General features: G+C 38.2%; 1 pseudogene; it reads left to right on the top strand.

Annotated features, from left to right (window-relative positions):
- The first annotated feature begins 8,924 nt into the window (after positions 1–8,924).
- On the top strand, positions 8,925–15,853 carry LOC138378771 (forkhead box protein K2-like; annotated as a pseudogene).
- The last annotated feature ends 3,808 nt before the right edge of the window (positions 15,854–19,661 follow it).

The following is a 19,661-nucleotide window of genomic DNA, read 5'->3' as shown; positions in this document are numbered from 1 at the left end:
CACACTGATCTGCCCCTACCAAATCCAAAACAGCAGGCCCTGGGATTTCTCTCTGGAACAAAGTCTAAACTCAATCTCATGAATGTATCTGGGAGTTCTAATGCTTGATCCTGGTATCAAATTAGAATTATTTGGGGCACAATTAAAACCACATGGATGTTCCCACCCAGCCCAATAGACAGGTGATGGTGTTTCTTTCAAGCTAGCCAGATAATCCTAATTGAAAGGCTGGGCTGAGAGGCAATTACTTAAAAATTGTCTCTGAACCATCAATGTGAATATAAATCATGTGGTATTGTGGGCCTCACTCTAAGAAATGTTATCTGCTGTGTGGAAGGGTTACATTAATTGGCTTCTTTGTCAAGTCCCCTTTTAGTGCTGATGTTGCTCAACCTAGATCCATTATTAGTAGCACACAGCTAGAGACAGCAAGCACAGCATACAGAGTGCCTTACACCCAACATTCATCACGACACAGATATTATTTTCCAAAATCAAGACCAGCATAATGCAATGTCTACTGAGCATGTACTATGTGCTCATAATAATGGTATGCTACACTGGGAAGAAGCTTTTACATTGTGTGACTTAATCCTTATAATACCAGAAAAGGTGAGTACTAAAAAGGTGAGTACAGAAAAATTTAGATGTGGTGCCAGCCTTTCTATTCTTCTTCTCACACAACTATTATAGGGTTAAAGAATGGAAGCTATACAGTATAAAATACAGAAAGAATTATATCCTGAATTGTTTCAGAAGTTAGGCCTGTAGGTACATAAACATGAGAGAACTGAGTAAGACAGACACTGTGAATATAAAAAAGGCATGGGTGAGAAAAGGCCTTTCTTCACTTTCTGGTTGGAAATTTGAGCACATTAGAAAATTTGCAAATATATAACATGGGCATTAAGATAGAGCAGCCACCACAAACTCCTATGGCAGAGGCAAGAAGTAAGAGCACATTGCAGAAGGGGTCACAGCAAGAGAGCCTCAACAGAGGGGGTACATAACAGGAGAATTGATGATCCACAGAAGGGCCAGTGGAAGGTGTTGACAGTGTGCATGCCTGCATGGAAGAGACCACTGAGTATGGGAGCCAGTGTTATTCAGACACAAAAGTGGTGGTATATGAGGACTGGGTAATGGAGGGACTGAAAGATGGCCATACAGTGGTTGTGGGCCATGATGGTGAGGAAAAGAATCTACATACACACAACAAATGTCCAAGAAGATTTGAGTTGTACACCCATCCACTGAGAGGACCCTGTTTTCAGTGACAGAGTTAACACAGGCATTGGAGGCAGTGATAGAAATATAGCACATATTCATGATGCACAAATTTCTCAGGAATACATGGGCCTGTGAAGGTTCTGGATGACGGGGTGACAATGATGATGAAAAGATTCCCAAACAGGTTGCCAAGTACATCATAGGAATAGCATGGAGTGCAAGAACCTCAGTTCCCAGCCTTTAGCAAAGCCCACGAAGAGGAACTGAGAAATCATGGTGTAATTGACCATTTACTAGAAATTCTGGTTGACTGGGAAGGCAGAGAGATAAAAAGTAGGAAACATAAAATAAAATCCACTTCATATATTTTCTTGAAAGTTTTTATTTCTGTCTTACACAATTGGTTTCTCTGTATAGCTGTACTATTGGTCTTTTGATTTTCATAACCACACCTGAGTTGATAATATATCAAATTGCTAAGAATAAAGTATTTCAATTAGTTATCTGAGCAAGACCTACAGAAGTGTAATTCACTGACTTCTATCATATTCAGCCTATGATATTTATTGTTTTAATGAAGATTGAATTCCTTGATATGTGTAAAATCCCTGTAAGGCAGTAAATTTCAGTAACAGTTAAATTTTATTAGGAGGTGGAAACACATGCAGCCTGGATATTGATATGTAGCAGAGATCTAACAGTTGCCTTCCTTAGGTGGTCTGTTGTTATCAGCAGCAGTCATGTCTTAACATTTCTCTTCTTCGGATATGTGCAGATATTGAGATTAATAGTTTGTACACCTTTATAACACTTGACAATGGCATACCATCCAAGCATGAGATTGGTAAAGCATATTGTCTTGAGTGGCACAAGTTCAGACATAACCAGCTCCATGTATGTTTGTGTCTTTCCACAAGTCCAGACTTTTACTTATGCTATTTTAATCATAAAAGCCATGAGCTACATGGAGTTTCCAAACAGAAAATTCTCTTTAGTACCACTGGCTCTCTCAGTAGTCAGAGCCATTGGTACACAGATACAAGCGAATTCACAAGTCTGTCAATATTGCAAACCATACATAGTAGTATACTTAATCAATATATAAATGTTATAGATTAAAATTTTCATATCCAACAAAGTAACATTTAACATCAAAAGAAAGAGGACATGAAAAGGAGTTAATGAACCAGTCCAGGGAGAGCAACATGGACAGGAAGAGTACCTTTGGCTGATCTGCATGATCATCAACATCTTTCAAGGCACAGTCCTTGACTTAGGCATGTCTTTGGCAGAAAATGCCAGGTGCTGACCACGAGTGAAAGCCAGATGGTATCTATAGAGATGGCCTCACCTAGCTGGTGAAGCCCTGCTCTTTTTATGGTCCTTCAGTCCTCTGGTGAGGACTAGTAGTAAAGGGTTACGTCCTTATCTGGTTGGGCATAGTCTCTGAACATCTGATCCCTGCTGACATCATGCCCTTTGATATACTAGATCGAGTCTTTTTCTTAGATTGGTGCAAAAATAATTGCGGTTTTGGACCATGAATTTTAAATCATTACAACACATCTTTATTAACCAAAATAGTAACCATTATAATCAACACATTTTTGCCAGTGAGGAATAAGTTTGTTTTTTTCCTGTAGTGTAAAAACCCGTGCTTTGTGATTCCACAAATTCTTGGAAAGTATTTTCTGCATCCTGCTGGTTGTGGAAGCATTTTCCCTGCAAAAAGTTGTTGAGAGGCTTGAGGAGGTGGTAATTGATTGGCAAGAAGTTAGGTGAATATGGCAGATGAGACAAAACTTTGTAGCCCAATTCATTCAACTTTTGAAGTGTTGGTTGTGCGATGTGTGGTCAGGTGTTGTCATGGAGAAGAATTGGGCCCTTTCTGTTGACCAGGGCTGGCTGCAGGCATTGCAATTTTTGGTGCCTCTCATCAATTTGCTGAGAATACTTCTCAGATGTAATGGTTTCACTGGGATTCAGAAGGCTACAGTGGATCAGACTGGCAGCAGACCACCAAACAGTGACCATGACCTTTTTTTTGGTGCAAGTTTGGCTTTGGGAAGGGTTTTGGAGCTTCTTTATCCAACCACTGAGCTGTTTGTAGCCAGTTGTTGTATAAAATCCTCTTTTCCTCTCACATCACAATCTGATTGAGAAATGGTTCGCTGTTATTACATACAACAAGAGAAGACGACACTTCACAATGACAATTTTTTTATTTTCAGTCAGCTCATGAGGCACTCAGCTATTGAGCTTTTTCACATTTCCAATTTGCTTCAAATGCCAAAAACAACCATAGAATGGTCCACGTTGAGGTCTTTGGCAACTTCTTCTGTAGTTGTAAGAGGATCACCTTTGATGGTTGCTCTCAATCGGTTGTTGTCAACTTCCGATGGCCAGACACTGTGCTCTTTATCTTCAGGTCTCTCATTTCCTTTGCAAAATTTCTTGAACCACCACTGCACTGTAGGTTCATTACCAGTTCCTGGGCCAAATGCGTTGTTGATGTTGCCAATTGTCTCCGCTGTTTTATGACCCATATTGAACTCGAATTTGCTTTCTGTCTAACATCATTTCCATAGTGTAAAATAAATATGAAAAAATAAATAAATAAAAATAAAATAAATATCAAATAAACGAGTAATAAGTCACTAGCAAAAACACATAAAGTGAGAAATGCACATTAAACTGATGTATAACGTATCCACGTTTACTTAAGAATGTATTCTTATATCAAACAGCAAGTTTCAACAATGCTAAAACCACAATTACTTTTGCACCAACCTTTAATAAGATGGAGTCACTTGTGTCAAGGGTGCTCTATGCACATATATTCTGCATGTCATTTTAAAATATCATTTTATAGTTATCTGTTATCTTTGAAAATAAGGACTCAGGAAAAGTTTGGAGGAAAGTTAAAACTGGCCTTCACTATAGGTAATTTAAGTGTCAGTGGTCAAAACGTAATATAGGTAGAGAAGTTATCCTTGTGATCATAAGGGGAAGTGAATACTGAATTTGACTATGAAACATTTGTAAATATTTTGTGTACGCTCCTAAGCAACCAAGAGTTAATGTAGTTGAATCTCGTATGGTTTTAATAAAATGACTGGGGACATTTTCCCATGCTTGTTATCTATTATTTTAAATTGTATTCATTTTCCTATATGATTGCTTTGACATTTGAAAGTACTACTAATTTTGACACTGATCCCACATGTAGATTTACCTTTTACATACAGCATAGTAATCTGAAAATTTCACATGCAAAATGAAACTCCTATATTTTTCACTTCCACTTATCCCTAAGAAATTATCTTCTTACTATCTATTCTTTAAAGCCCTGCGTTTTCATAACCTCTCTTCTGTACCCTGACTACCAAAGTTGTCACCATCACTGCATCATTATATCCAATGCTAGTCATCCACATTATCATCTATTTACTATGTTTGTTATACAGGAAATAACTTGTACCATTATAATAGTTAAGTATCTCCACAAACATGAATGATTTACTAATGAAGAACCAGTCTAAAAAATAAGCTTTTATATTTTAAAACTGTATAAGTTTAAGAGTTTGGGCTCCACTTGAATCTGACTTATTTATAGCTTAAAACATTTTCCATAATTCCACATTTGCCTCCCATGATTCCACTGGAATCCTTCTCAATACTAATATTTCATGACCCTTGCCCTGTCCATCACTGCCCATGTCATCTCCACTTACTTATTTTTTTTTAAATTTTTTGGAGACAGAGTCTTGCTTTATTGCCTTGGCTAGAATTAGTGCTGTGGCATCAGCCTAGCTCACAGCAACCTCAAACGCCTGGGCTCAAGCAATTCTCCTGCATCAGCCTCCCCAGTAGTGGGGACTACAGGCGAGAGCCACCACAACCGGCTAATTTTTTTGTTTCTATTTTTAGTTGCCTGGCTATTTTTTTCTACTTTTAGTAGAGACAGGGTCTCACTCTTTCTCAGGCTGGCCTCGAACTCCTGACCTCAAGGAATCCTCCCACCTTGCCCTCCCAGAGTGCTAGGATTACAGGTGTGAGCCACGTGCCCAGACTCCATTTACTTATTTATTTGCCTTTTCCAACAGATTATTACAAAATCCTTAAAAGCCTCCAGCATGGATCGATTCTGCTTTTTTGTTTTGTTTTGTTTTCCTAAAGCTCTGCTTGTCATAATGTTTCTTACTTCATGCTTTTACCTGCATAAAGTTTAAGATTCCTCTGTCTATAAAATGGTTTTTCCTACTCCTGACCATCCTTTTCGTTACATTTTCTTTTTCCTAAAGTTATCATCAATATATCATAATAATATTAATATAATAGATTTTTTGGCACTACTGATCATACCGCTTTTGAAAGAGCTCTTACCAGTTAAATCCTGTGAGGGACATAAATGGTTATATCCCCCACCTTATCCAACCTTTCTCCTCTTCAGCATCTTCTCACATTAACCACCATCTCCCTCAGGAAAGTCACTTTTCTTATGGGCTTTCTAGATCATCTCTGAAAGTGCATGTGTTCCACAAGGCTGTATGTGTGAGTAGACAACCCAAGTTGTTTGTAAGTTACATTTCATGAAAGTAGAATATTTTTTGTCTTGCAAAATCTATATGCAATATATTTTTCTGTCCCTAATTCTCATTCTTCTCTATACAAACCTGAAGTCCTCACCTGAGTACACTCCTCATTCTCAAGATGAACCTAAACCGGTCTCTGACTGCGCCACTTTCCTTCTTTGCCCATAATATCATGCTCTTCCCTTACCATCTATCTAGTCGTTAAATCCAACTCAAATACCGCTTTTGCTTTGAACCTTCCTAATAATTTCGGATTTATTCTTCTACCTACATTTTGTTTAAAATTTGAATTTTACATGGAATTACAGGAATTTTGTATGTGTTTATCACCCACACATTTGTGTAAATTCTTTGAATTTTTGACTGTATATATTTTTTTTAACTTTTATTGCCAAGTACATGTCTACACATGTGACAGTTAATAAAGAAATGCATTTTAATTTATCTGACTGGCCACTAAAATTCTTCCTTATCCTACTTATTTACAAATGACTAGGTCCAAAATAAGATATGTTGTTTCCCAATCTCCATAAATCAATACATTGAATGTAGGTTTGAAATAATAAAACTCATATCCCTTGTGAGAAGTAAAGGCTAAAGTCTTAATTTTTCAAAGATATTTACTGATTACACACAACCATCTAAAAGCTGTTCTGACAGTGAGGTTTTAGTGGAAGAAGGAAATTATTACTATTTTTAATTGCTTGTTTTCTGTGAGGAGGTAAATACTACAATATATAAGAACACAAATAAATGTGAAAATTTTGGTTAGTAATGGGTGACAAGAAAAGCAAATATTTTTAAAACCCTGCAAGCCTTTTCACTCTATCAAAAATATTACATGGAATGGTCAGATATGTCTTTAAACCTGGATGGTAGCATAGAGCTATGGAGACTTTTTCTTTTTTTATACTGAACTATCTACAACTTTTTTGTTTCACTAACAGAACTTAGTAAATTGTCCACTACCTAGTTTGAATTAATTAAACATAATTGATGTATTTTTTGTTTATATGAGCAAGTTACAACATTGAATGGCTTTTCTTATTTATTTGACTTTGCCATGTATCATTCTTACAGGGAAACTCTAGATTACAAAGCAACACACTGAAGTCATGTGTAAAAACCAGTTTGCAAATTACCATCCAATTCTTACATAGGACCTCCAATAATTGTGACAAATAAAAATATAACTACTTTATGGACATGTATATTTTTTAATAAAAATATACTGACTTTTGAAAATTTTTTAAATTTTGACCTTGATAAGTTTAGAGAGACTTATGGAACTAAAACCATCTTAGGTGTAAGGCATGACAGATATTCATTGAAAATTTCCTAGTACAAGCAGTAGGGTGGAGTTACAAATAAAACAAAGATTAAATAGAATTGAAAGAAATATAGCAATAAGGAGAGGATAGCATATTCCTGAATGCCACAAATATTCAAAGAGATTTTTAAAAATGTTTTCCTCTGTAATTGGTAAGAGTAGAGGGTTTACATTTTTCCTGTTGTTGTTATTGGTATTTGTAAATAAGAAAATATTCAATATTCTTTACAAAAATTAAAAAGGATTATTTTAGTTGTGAGATTAAAGATTGTAACAATTTTCTAAATTAGATTTGCCACGTTAAAAATATTACTAATGATATCCATAAACCTTTGAGAAATATTTAGGTACACTTCATTACATACGCACATTCAAAATGTGCATCAAAAAGTTGTACACTATTATTCTCAAATATTTATAAATTGTACACACTTTGATGCCCACACACCCACATAATACACTTTTAGTATAAAAATATTAAAATGATTAGAAAAGACAAAAGGATAGTGATCAAAACTAAAAAGTGAAATTGATTCATTACATTTCAATAAATTTTTATAAAATATAAAAATATTTTTATTTATTATATCTGTATCTACCTACAAACTGTTTTTCATTTTTTTTTGCATTAATATTGGTGTTCTTGTCTTTCTGGAACTTCTACGTACAAAGTTCTGTGTGTTTTTCAGGTTGATGTTAAGTAAAGTTTTCTTTAAAAAATAAGAATTGTTAATCTGTAGAGGCAGCATAAAACAATCGTCAGCCATGCTTTATTTTTATACAACTATAAAAATATGATAAGAATTCTGCCTACTTGCTATTTGCTTCAAAGAATTAACTATTTCCTTACTAGTTTGACCTACTTCCTTAATGAAATTCTTTAATTGTTTCACTGAATAAAACAAGTCTGTGACATTGCATTGAGACTCTAACCACAAAGTATTTTCTGGTGAGTAATGTATGTTCTTAACCTGGGGAAGAAAACAAAGTTTCTCTTCACAGTTTCTCCAAATCAAGGTCTGATTAATGGTTTAAACAAATTTTCTACGTAGCCATTTTTAAGAATGTCTTCAGATGAAAAATGTACCATTCTTATGTTGTCTTTAAAAGGTCAATTATGTTGTACTTTATATAAAATGTGGCATGTCCCTGCCACCACCTGCAAAGCCTCTGGGAACAAAGCCTTGAACATCCAGTGACAGGAATACGTCCAAGGATCATTTCAGACAGAAAAATGTTTGTCAGAGTACAGGTGATAGGGGACCCAATTAAAACACAAGTGGGGTTGAACACACAGAAATACATTTACCTTTGTATGAGCGTAAATGATTCATTTTGAGTCAATTTTGTACAGGTTTGTGCTAGGAGTCCAGCTTCATTCTTTCTGCATGGTTGATATCCAGTTTTTCTAGCACTATTTGTTGACAACTCTTCCCCTCTCCCACTGAAATGCATCTACACCCTTGTTCACAATCAATTGTTAGCTAGGGCTCCCTAGCGGACCCCCTGTGACCTTTGCTCTGGTGGCCAGATGTTGCTGCTGCCTCTTTGGACCTCTGTGGGACTCACATAGCTAGTGTCCAGACGGAATATAGTGAAAAATACAAAAGGACAAAATTATAAAACCTGCCAAATACCTCTCCGAATTGGAAAAGAGCCTCTTGCTTGCTTTAGTAGAAAATTCTGATTATATGCTGGAACGTAAGAGAAGTGATGCGATATAGGAAATACTGCCCTCAAGCGATGCACCTGGCCAGTGCTTGCCAAGCATGCAACTCTTAGCTGAATGCAAGGAGCGTACCACAGCGGGATTCCACACAGCTGAAGTGCTGGAGAACTTCAAGCCTGGCACCAAAACAATTACAGGCTGTGAAAAGAAACAGAAAGTGAAGCGCAGAGTCAGCCCACTTCTGAGTACCCACATCCTGGGGAAGGAGAAGATTGCCAACAGGATGCCCTTGAGCAGCTCTACTTCCTGCGGCATCAGTGATGGGGGGAGGAAGAGGCCAAATACCGCCCCACGCTGCATCCCAGAATCATTTGCTGCTGCTTATAGAGAACTGTGCAATGACGAGAAAGAGTTCGTTGCTTCCCAGTATGTGAGGGGACTGCTCCACCTGTTATTCAGCTGCCAGAATAACTTCCAATAAAAACTACAGGAGCAAAATCTCCCAGGAAGGTGCTTTTAAAAAGACGCATGAGGAAGAACCCCATCAACCAATTTCCATCTTACAACTGATACAAATGAATGAGGTGCAGGTGGCCAAAATACAGCAGGTAGAGCCAGAGTGTGAGATGGCAGAGGAGGCACACAGGATAGAAAATAGAAGTTCTCAATAAAATGATACATTGGGAAAGGAAACGATGAACTTTTACAGGGGAATGATAGCCTGTTTCCTCATTTAACCAGCCCTTTCCCAATTCACTCTAAGACTTTGGAGGTGCCTCTTTTGTAAGTAACCTGTTGGCAAAGAAACTCTGGAACATGAACTAGCAGTCAGTAACCTGGAACAGAGCTACAGCCAGGCAAATTAGAGTGGTGTAGTCTCTTATTTAAGAATACATTCACGGAAACACCTGCACCCTATGTACCCCTTAAATGGTAAAGAAGCTCTTAGTCTTCTGAAAATTATCACCGAGCATTATTATTCTGAAAGTAATGTTTCTTAATTAGAATTCATACAGGAACTGTGTGTGAGTATTTTTGTATTTTTTTAATCAAAGGCAAGTGTGACTATAAAAAAAAATTTGACAATAATTATATAGGTTTATTTGTGGACTCTCAGTTGTATTCCATATATTTATTTTTCTACCCATTTGCCATTACCACAGTTTTGATTCTGCAGTTTTGTAATATATTTTACTACTGGAAAGTGTGAGCTCTCCTACTTTCTTCTATTTTTCAGTTTTTTTTTTGGCTACTAGGTGGACAATTTCCTATGTATTTGAGAATATACTTTCCCACTTCTGAAAAGACAGGCACTTTTTAAAATAGGGAATACATTGACTATATAGATCACTTTGTGGAGTATTGCCATCTTAACAATTTGAATTTTTTTAATCCATGAACACTGGGTACATTTTCATTTGTTAGGCTGTTCTTTAACTCTTAGAAATATTTTGTACTTTTCAGCATTTAATTATTTCACCTCCTTGACTAAAATTATTCCATAGTTAAAGAGCATTTTCTATTCTGTGGAATTGTTTTCTTAATTTTTGCTTCAGGTTGATTTTTGCTGGTATATAGAAACATCATGGAACTTTGTGTGTTAATTTTGTGTCCTCCAATTCTACTGAATTGTTCATTAGCTCTGATAAATTTTTATGGATTATTTGAGTTTTTCTAAAGGCAGTATCATGCCATATGTAAATAGCAAGAATTTTACTTTTTCTTTCTCAATTTGAATGGGTTTTATTATTTTTCCTGCCTAATTTCCCTGATTATGTCTTCTAGTGCAATGTTGAATAAAGTGGGGAAAAGTGAGCGTCCTTCTCTTGTTCCCAATCTTAGGTGGTGTGGAGAAATTTTAGGCTTTACCCACTGACTTGTTAATTTTTTTTTAATAAATGCTCTTTTTCCAATTTCTAGTTTGTTGACTTCTTTCATCAAAAATGGTTTTTTTGTATACCATGGAGTACTACTCAGTGATAAGAAACAATGGTGATATAGCACCTCTTGTATTTTCCTGGATAGAGTTGGAACCCATTCTACTAGGTGAAGTATCCCAAGAATGGAAAAATAAACACCGCATGTACTCACCATCATATTGGTTTCACTGATCATCATCTAAGAGCACATTCAGGAATAACATTGAACGGGTGTCAAACAGATGTGGGTAGGGAAGGGGATGGGTGTATACATACATACTGAGTGCGATGCACACTGTCTAGGGGATGGACACGTTTGAAGCTCTGACTCAGGGTGGGGTGGGGAGGCAAGGGCAATATATGTAACCTAAACTTTTCTACCCCCACAATATGCTGAAATAATAATAATAATAATAATAAATGTATATATGTACACACACATATACGTACACCTCTTCATATAACAGAATGGATTCAAAGTAGATTTGCCAGGTGTCAATAGAAAAAAAAAGTTGTTTTTTTTTTTTTGTTTGTTTTGTTTTGTTTTTTAATTTTTAGAGAGAAGTTCTCACTATGTTGCCCTGGCTGGAGTGCAGTGGCTTCACAGGCACAACGTAGAGAGCACAGCAGCCTTCAACTCACTTAGACCCAAGTAATCCTCCTGCCTCAGCCACCTGAGTAGCAGGGACTACAGGTATGTGCAACCATACTTGCTAAGAGATTTTGTTGTTATTTAAATGCTTTTTCTGCATTTCCTGATTTGCTGTGTGTGTTTTCTTCCTCAATTCTATTATTGTGTTATTAAATTAATTGATTTTCTTATATTGAATTAATCTTGCATTCCTGAAATAATTCCACTTGCTTTTTGTGTATTATCCTTTAAATATATTGTTTGATTCAATTAGCTACTATTTTGTTCAGGCTCTTTTGCATCTATGACCATAAGGAATATTGATCTCTAATTTTCTTTTGGTGTCTTTATCTGTATTTCAGATCAGGGTAATTCTGGCTCCACAGAATATATTTGGAAGTGACCTTACCTCTTCTATTTTTTGTAAGAGTCTGAGGAGGATTTTTAAAAATTCTGAAATATTTGGTAGACTTAACCAGGAAAGCCATCTGGTACTGTTTTTCTTTGTTGGGAGTTGCTTTAATATGTTTGATTGATTTTTTTTTCTGATTCAGCCTCTTTATATTTTATAGGTTTGTTCCTATTATCTGTTTCCTCATCAGTCACTTTCAGTAATGTATGTGTTTATAGAAGTTTGTTCATTTCATTCAGGTTATCTCTTTGTGCAACTGCTGATAACATTCTTCTATAATCCATTTTATTTCTGTAAGGTATTTATTAGTGTCTCCACTTTCATTTACGATTGTAAATATTCATATCCTCTCTTCTATATTCTTGGTCAGTGTACCTACATATTTATCAATTCTGTTAATCCTATCGGAGAACTAACTTTTAGTTTTGTTCATTTTCTCTAATGTTTTTCTCCTCTCAATTTTATTTGTCTTCACTGTAATATTTATTAGTCCTTTGTTCTATTAGGCTTGGGTTTCATTTGCCTTTATTTTTCTAAGTCCTTCTATTGTAATATAGGGTTATTCAAGACATTTCTTCTTGTTTCATATAGGCATTCACTGCTTTAACCATCCCTCTAAGCACTGCAGTCACTGAATCTATGTTCTGTTATATTGTGTTTTCATTTGTATTTCCCTCTCAGTATTTTCCAATTTCTTTTGTATTATCTTCTTTGTTTCGTTGATTGCTTATGACTGTGCTGTTTAATTTCCTATTTACGAAGTTTGCATTTTTCCTTTTGTTTTTGATGTCTGGCTTCATTCTATTGTGGTCAGAGAAGATACTTGTTATAACTTCCGTCTTTTTACATTTCTTGTCACTTATTTTCTGCTCTACTATGTGGTCTAACCTGGAGAATTTCCATCTGGGCTTGATAGAAATGTGCCTTATGCTCTGTGGAGGAATTTCTTTATGTCTGCTCTATTTGGCTGGTTTATAGCACTTTTCAAATCTTCCTTTCCTTACTGATCTTCTGTCCAGACCATCTATCCATTAAAGAAAATGGGGTATTAAAGTTTCCAACCTGTATTGTAGAATGATTTCTCCTCTCCATTTTGTCAATACTTGTCCGATATATTTTGGCGTTCTATTGCTTGGTGCATAAATGTTTGTAATTGTATCTTTTTGATGAATCAATTGTTTTTTCAATAAATAATGGCCTGTATCTTTTATAAAATGTTTTGGAATAGAGTTTATTTTGTCTGATAATAACATAGACACCTAATGTTGCATGGAATATGTTTTTCTATCCTTTCACTTTCAACATATATACATATATATATCTTTGAATATAAAATATAGCTTTTGTAGATAACACATACTTGGATCATTTTGTTGTTTGTTGTTTAAAATATATTCCTCCAGTTTCTTCCTTTTCATTGTAGAGTTCCATATGTTTACACTTAATTATTTACTGATAAGGAGGAACTTATCTATGCTATTTTACTATTTGTTTCCTGTGTACCTCTTACCTTTTTTTTCTTTATTCCCTCCATCACTTCCTTCTTTGCATTCAATAAAGTTTTGTAGGGTACTATTTTGATTTCCTTCTCATTGGCTTTTATTTGTATTCTGTTGAAACTTCTCAGTGGTTTATATGTGCTTGAATTTAACATTATAAATTTATTAAATTGAGATTGTGGCCACTAGCCGCTGCTAATTGGCTTGCTCCCTGGCAAACCGGAGGCCTCTGCTCTGGCTCCTAGCTCCCAGTGAGTGGCGCTGGACTCTCACTCAGGCCGATGGCTGTGGCTTCAGCAGCCCCCATAATGGGCGGCAGGGCCAGGGGTGTTGGTCCCGGGCAGGCTGCGGGGAAGTGGCACAGCTGGAGGGCTGCCAGTTTGAGTACCTAATACCAAGCACTCGGTGACCATCATGTGCATCTGGTTGCAGGGCTCAGTGGATGTGAGCATGGGCCACTTGGGCTTCATCTCCCAGTGCCACCTTGAGATCTTGACGACCCTGAGCGACAGCGCTGGCCATGACTGGACAGCCCGGACCCACCGCCTGCACAGCCCAGGCCTAAAGTGGCGATTTCCAGTTGCATTGCCTTGGCCAGAACAGCGTGTTTGTGGACAGGTGTTCCAGAGGCACCGGGTGCCGCTGCTGCAGCTACCAAGCTTCATGCACCAGGTTTCCAAGCACAAACTTCAAACCAACTTTCACTTCCCTATCCGGCCCGAAGAGGAAGAAGCAAGAGGCGCCTGAGTCCCCAGCGAAGGCTGTGCAGCCACACCTCTTGCCTCTGACCATCAACATTCTGAACACGATGGCCCACCTCATCATTCCCCTTCCCTCCCCAGCGGGAACTATCAGTGCTGCCAACTCCTGCCCATCCAGCCCCCAGGAAGTGGGGTCTTCAGGTTTCCAAATGGGCCCACTGATGCCATCCGACCTCAATTTAGTGGCTGAAAACTCGCACCCAAAAAATGAAAAGGAAGCTTCCGGTGGAGGAAGCCCAAAGGATGATTCAAAGCCACCTTATTCCTATGCACAATAGTACAAGCAATTACAATGGCTCCTGGTAAACAACTCATCCTAAATGGAATTTATATGCACATCACTAAAAATTATCCATACTACAAGACTGACAAGGAGTGGCAGAATTCAGTTCCCAACAATCTCTGTCTGAATTGTTATTTCATCGAAGTACCACAGTCCCAGGAAGAACCAGGCAAAGGCTCATTCTGGAAGGTAGAGATCCTGCCTCTGAAAGCAAATTAACAGAGCAGGCTTTTAGGAAAAGGCAGCCTAGGAGTGTACCTTGCTTTAGAACCTCTCTGTGACCACTCTCTTCTAGGAGCCTCTCCCAGTCTCGCTGGAGTAGTGTCTGCTCACTGCAGTGGCCCCAGAGCCCTGAGAGCCTGTGGAGGGAAGCCTTGCCAGCCCATCGGGAGCCTGAGCCTGGCAACTCACACCCCAGACTTGCCATCATCCAAGAAGCCTGGGTTGCCCAAAGCTCACCAGAGTCACCTCTGTCCAGCCAGCTGGTCTTAATCACCATTCAGTGGCAGCTACTACAGGTGGCTAAGCCTGCTGCCTACACTGCTGCCACCCTAGTGACCACTGCAAGGTGGTGACCTAGTGACCTTCCAGCCACCCTTCGTGCAGACAGTTCATGTCCTCCACCAGATACCAGCAGTGACAGTCACCAGCATGGCTGGACTGGCCCCAGCGAACACCTACACTGTCTCAGAACAAGCTGTAGTCACTCAGGCAGCTGTGTTGGCCTCTGCTAGGGCCCAGCTGCAAGAGAATAGAAATCACAGGGAAGTAAAAGTAGAACCTGTTGCTGCAATTAGCCATGGCACATTAGGTGCTGCCAGCCAGATCATTCAGATGTCACAGACCACCTCTGTCCAGATGGTCACTGTAGTAGTGTTATAGCAAGTGTTACAGTGTGTGGTTCCAAGGACAAACCAAGCGGCACACAGGGAGTCAGAGAATAAAGGTTTATTTGCTGGCGGGCTCAGAGCGGACTTACCACCAAGTTCTGAGCCCGCCTACTGGGTTTTTTCCACTCTTATTAGGTCGGGGTGGTCTGAGGGGTGGGGTCTCAGGAGGCTGATGCAATAGGTAAGCGTGATTACAGAAGCCAGGTAGTAGGCTAGTGTTAGATTGATGATGATCTTCGTTATCAGTACAACAGACACCTCTAGGTCAACACCAGCTACCAGTAAAAAGTGTAACGCAAAACAGGACTCATGTGGTACCAATCCCCACTGCGGTCCACTGCCAGGTGAACAATGCCGCGAGGAGTCCTTCACACGTGCTGGAGACCCCCGCATCAGCATCTGCCAGGACAGCAACCAGCCTGGGCAGCCAGAGCTGAAGCGAATCAAAACAGAAGATGGCCAGAGCGTCGTCATCACCCTGAGTGTGGACACGTCATGGGCAGCTGTGAGGAAAAGGGTGTCTAAAACTAGCGACTGGGAAAGTTTTTCTTACTTTAAAATATCAATGTTGTGTTGCCAAAAGGGGACATTGCCTCTCACCAATACTAGGAGTGCGCTCTCTCTCAGTGAGTAAAGGCCCTGCGTTTGGACTTCACCTCTCAGTACTGAAAATACAAAACCCAGGTGGCCTGAAAACTCCTTAATTTACAGGCAGAAGTCACACTTGAACAAAAACCACACACAACAAAACCTGGTACTTGAGACAGTGTCTCTCCTGCTGAGCACTCCCTGGGCTGCTGCCTTTGAGTGACGCTTTTAACTACCAGTGAAAAACCATGGCCCTTCCTGGAGGACCAGGCATCTCCCTGTGAGGATGGTGCAGCGTGGTCAGCGGTCAGGGGCAGGTGCCAGCGGACCTCCAGGGACTCGGCCTCCTGCAGAGACCAGGCAGGACCACCCTCCCATCCGCCCCCCACCACGGCCCTCCCAGTACTCACCGCTGGTACTGGCAGGCAAGACGGTATTTTGTTTTCACATGTGTAATTATATTTCGAAGTGCGTTTTCTTTACACAATAATGAGGTCTGTGACATTTCACATCACTGCATTTCTACTCTGGAAATTTTGTAAATCATACAGGATCTTTCATTTGGATTTCATTTGGGGAAAAGAAACAAAGTAGTTTTGTGTTTTTGTTGTTTTCAGCCTATGGAATGATTTCTTTACCTTGTTCAGGTGGAGCTAGTTTATGACACTTGCAGATTTTCCAAGTTAGAGCAGTTGCTTGGTGAATTTAATCCACCTCCATTGCAGTGCATAGGACAGAAGACTAATGCTGAGGCTGCATGTGACCGTGAGAATTCAGGGACAAGCTGGTGATGGGAAAGAACTGCCCGGTCTCATCCGAGCTGCACTTAACTGTTCTCTTTCTTGCTGTTTTTTGTTGTTTGTTTCTTTGTGTTAACTTTGTCCCTGGCAAAATTTTCCATTCTAAGTAAAACCAGTCTCCTAAGTATTGTGTATTTAAAACAACAGAGCCATTACCACTACATTTGGGGGAAAAGACTCAGTCTCTTATCACAAGCATTTTCAAACAAAGATCACGGATTTCTCCATAGTGTGTTATTGCAGGTTTAGTCGCCAGCTCAAGGCATCATCTGACCAGCTGTCTTCTCAGTTATATTGCACTTGTCCCCACTCCAGATGGGAGCAGCCATGCCAATGGAGCAAAGAGCTGAATGTTAATTCTAGGGTCTAAGCAAGCACCCTGTGATTAAGCACTAGAAACATTTAGGTTGTTTTCTGATTTGCAGTAAGAGACTTCCCTGACTTTTCAGAACTGAATTCAAAACTAAGGCTGACTTATCTCCTACCAAAATTGAAAAGGAGAGGAAAGGAAACAAGTGAGAGAATGAGAAGTTCCAACCTCCCCCCACCCCCAGCCTCAGCCCAGACTCCATAGGAAAAAACCATTCTCCTTTCCAGACCTTTCCAGAGTGTTCTAGGGATTAGGACAGAGCAGCAGTGCAAATAGAAAAAGGATGTTAGCGTTATTTTGAATTTTTAGTGTCATTATCATAATGTTATTTATTTAAATGTAGTAATTTTGGTATTTAACTTTTTTAAAGAGAGGAAAAAAATACCTGTATCTTCCTGGTGGAAAGAAATGGCTCAGAATGGTAAATTTAGGCAATTTTAGGAATGTTTATTAGTTACATAAAGACAAAATGTGATTTAAAAAAATCTAGGTTGATTAGATACCAACTTAGCATTGGTAGCATGCAAAAGCTCTGCTTCTTACACATCCACCTTAGGTTATTGTTGCACAAGTGACATTGTCATTCACGGTGTGCCTATTAACATGAATTTATAAATATTCATGTTTGTCTTTTAAATAATATAGGAAATGAATAAAAGGACTAGTTATAAGCCAAAAATACAATAGTATAGGCTATTATATTTACCTTTGTAGTTTATTTCTCTGTTCGTCATATTACTTTGAGTTTCTGCCTAGTGTCCTTTCATTTCTGGCCAGAGGACTCCCTTCAGCATTCCTTGTAGGGCAGCTCTACTAGCAAAGAACCTCCTAAGTTTTATCCATCTTTGAATATCTCAATAGTTTTTTTTTCATTTATGAACAAGGATAGCTTTGTTGGATATAAAATTCTATATTGATATATATTTTTTTCTTTCAGCACTTTACAAAATGATATTCACTCCCTTCTGAACTTGTTTCTGATGAGAAATATGCTGTTAATTTTATTGAGAAAAATTTGGATAGGATGATTCTCTTCTGTCTAGCTGCTTTCAAAATTCTGACTTTCAACAATTTGATGATCATGTGCATTGGTATGAATATGTGTTTATTCTCTTGGAGTTTCTTGAACTACTTGATGCACATATTTTCTTATTTAAATTATGATATTGTCTGTAATATATTAACAGCTTTAAAAGAATTAGCTTAAGTTCAAAGAAATTTGGCATTTCTAGTATTTTTGTTACTGATTTTCTAGGTAAATTATATTAAGGTAAAGAAAGTACACTCTAATCAATTTGAATCATTTGGAATTTTTTAAGGCTTACTCTCCCATTCACCATATGCTCAATTTTGGTAAAATTTCCATGTACATTCAAAAAGATTGGATTGTTCAAGGGTGCAATAAACATATATATTTATGTTTTATATTGATTAAATAAATGTATATAATATATTAAAGTATACATGTATTTATGATAATATATTAAATATATTTTAATGTCTATTTAACAAGTATTTAATATACTTGTAGAAGCAGTGATAAAAAATCTTCCATCAAAGAAAAGCCCAGAACATGAGGGCTTCACTGCTGAATTCTAGAAAAGATTTTTAAAAATTAATACTATCCTATTGTAACTATTTCAAAAAATCAAGGAGAGGAATACGTTCCAACTCATCCTATGAGGCCAGTATTACCTTACACTAAAATTAGACATAGACAAAACAAGAACAATGACAGGCCAATGTCTCTGATAAACATAGGTGCCAAAATTCTCAACAAAATATTAGCAAACTGAATTCAACACACGAGAAAAGTCATTCATCATGATCATGTTGAAAACAGCCCAGAGATGTATTTTTTTTTCACTGAAGCTAACTCTCCTATCAATGCAGTCAATCCCATCCCACTTCTGCAGATCACTGTTCCAACAATTACCTCTCTTTGAACACTTTCCCCCTCTCTGCCAGAGATTTTCCCCAAGATGAATGTGTCCCTTTTGTTCCCATCCCATTCCCCACAACTCCTAAGATGTTTCCGCTCATTTGCTCACAGAAAAATGCTCTGGTGCCAGCTTCTCATCTCCTGTCTCTTCTTAACCCACTCCATCTGCCCCCTGTCACTGTAATTCTCCTGAGACTCCTCTTGCCAAGGTCCTTCATGTCTTCACACTTCTAAAGCAGAGCTCTTTTTCCAAACACACAACTTCCCAAGTCTGCCCTAATAAAGGAAAGGGCATTGCCATTGACTAGTTGCTGGGGCAAATACCTACATGAGTTACCCTGCTCCAACCTGTGAGCAATTCCTCCATCAGGAGTCTGTCCGCTTTTCATTCTGAGCCACCATTTGTCACTGCTCAGTTTTATCACCAGACTTTCTTCCTAACCCTCTTCTCTGCCTACATTCTGACTCCCAACTATGGTCTACTCTCCCCTGAGCAGTCAGCATAACCTCTTAAATTAAGGCCCTTCACTCCCCTGCTCAAGATCTACCAAAATTTACCCATCAAACTGGAATAAAAACCGAACTTCTTCCCATGCCCTGAAAGCCACAAGGCCCTGTGAGCTACGGCAGGAGTTCCCAACCTATAGTGAATTGTATAATTATTTCATTATATATTAAAATGTAATAATAAGAGAAATAAAGTACACAATAAATGTAATGCATTTGAATCATCCCAATACCA

This window comes from Eulemur rufifrons, chromosome 30 (assembly GCF_041146395.1).
Source record: "Eulemur rufifrons isolate Redbay chromosome 30, OSU_ERuf_1, whole genome shotgun sequence".
NCBI lineage: Eukaryota > Metazoa > Chordata > Mammalia > Primates > Lemuridae > Eulemur > Eulemur rufifrons.
The sequence above is the reverse complement of the archived record's forward strand: the minus strand, read 5'-3'. Positions and strand labels throughout refer to the sequence as shown.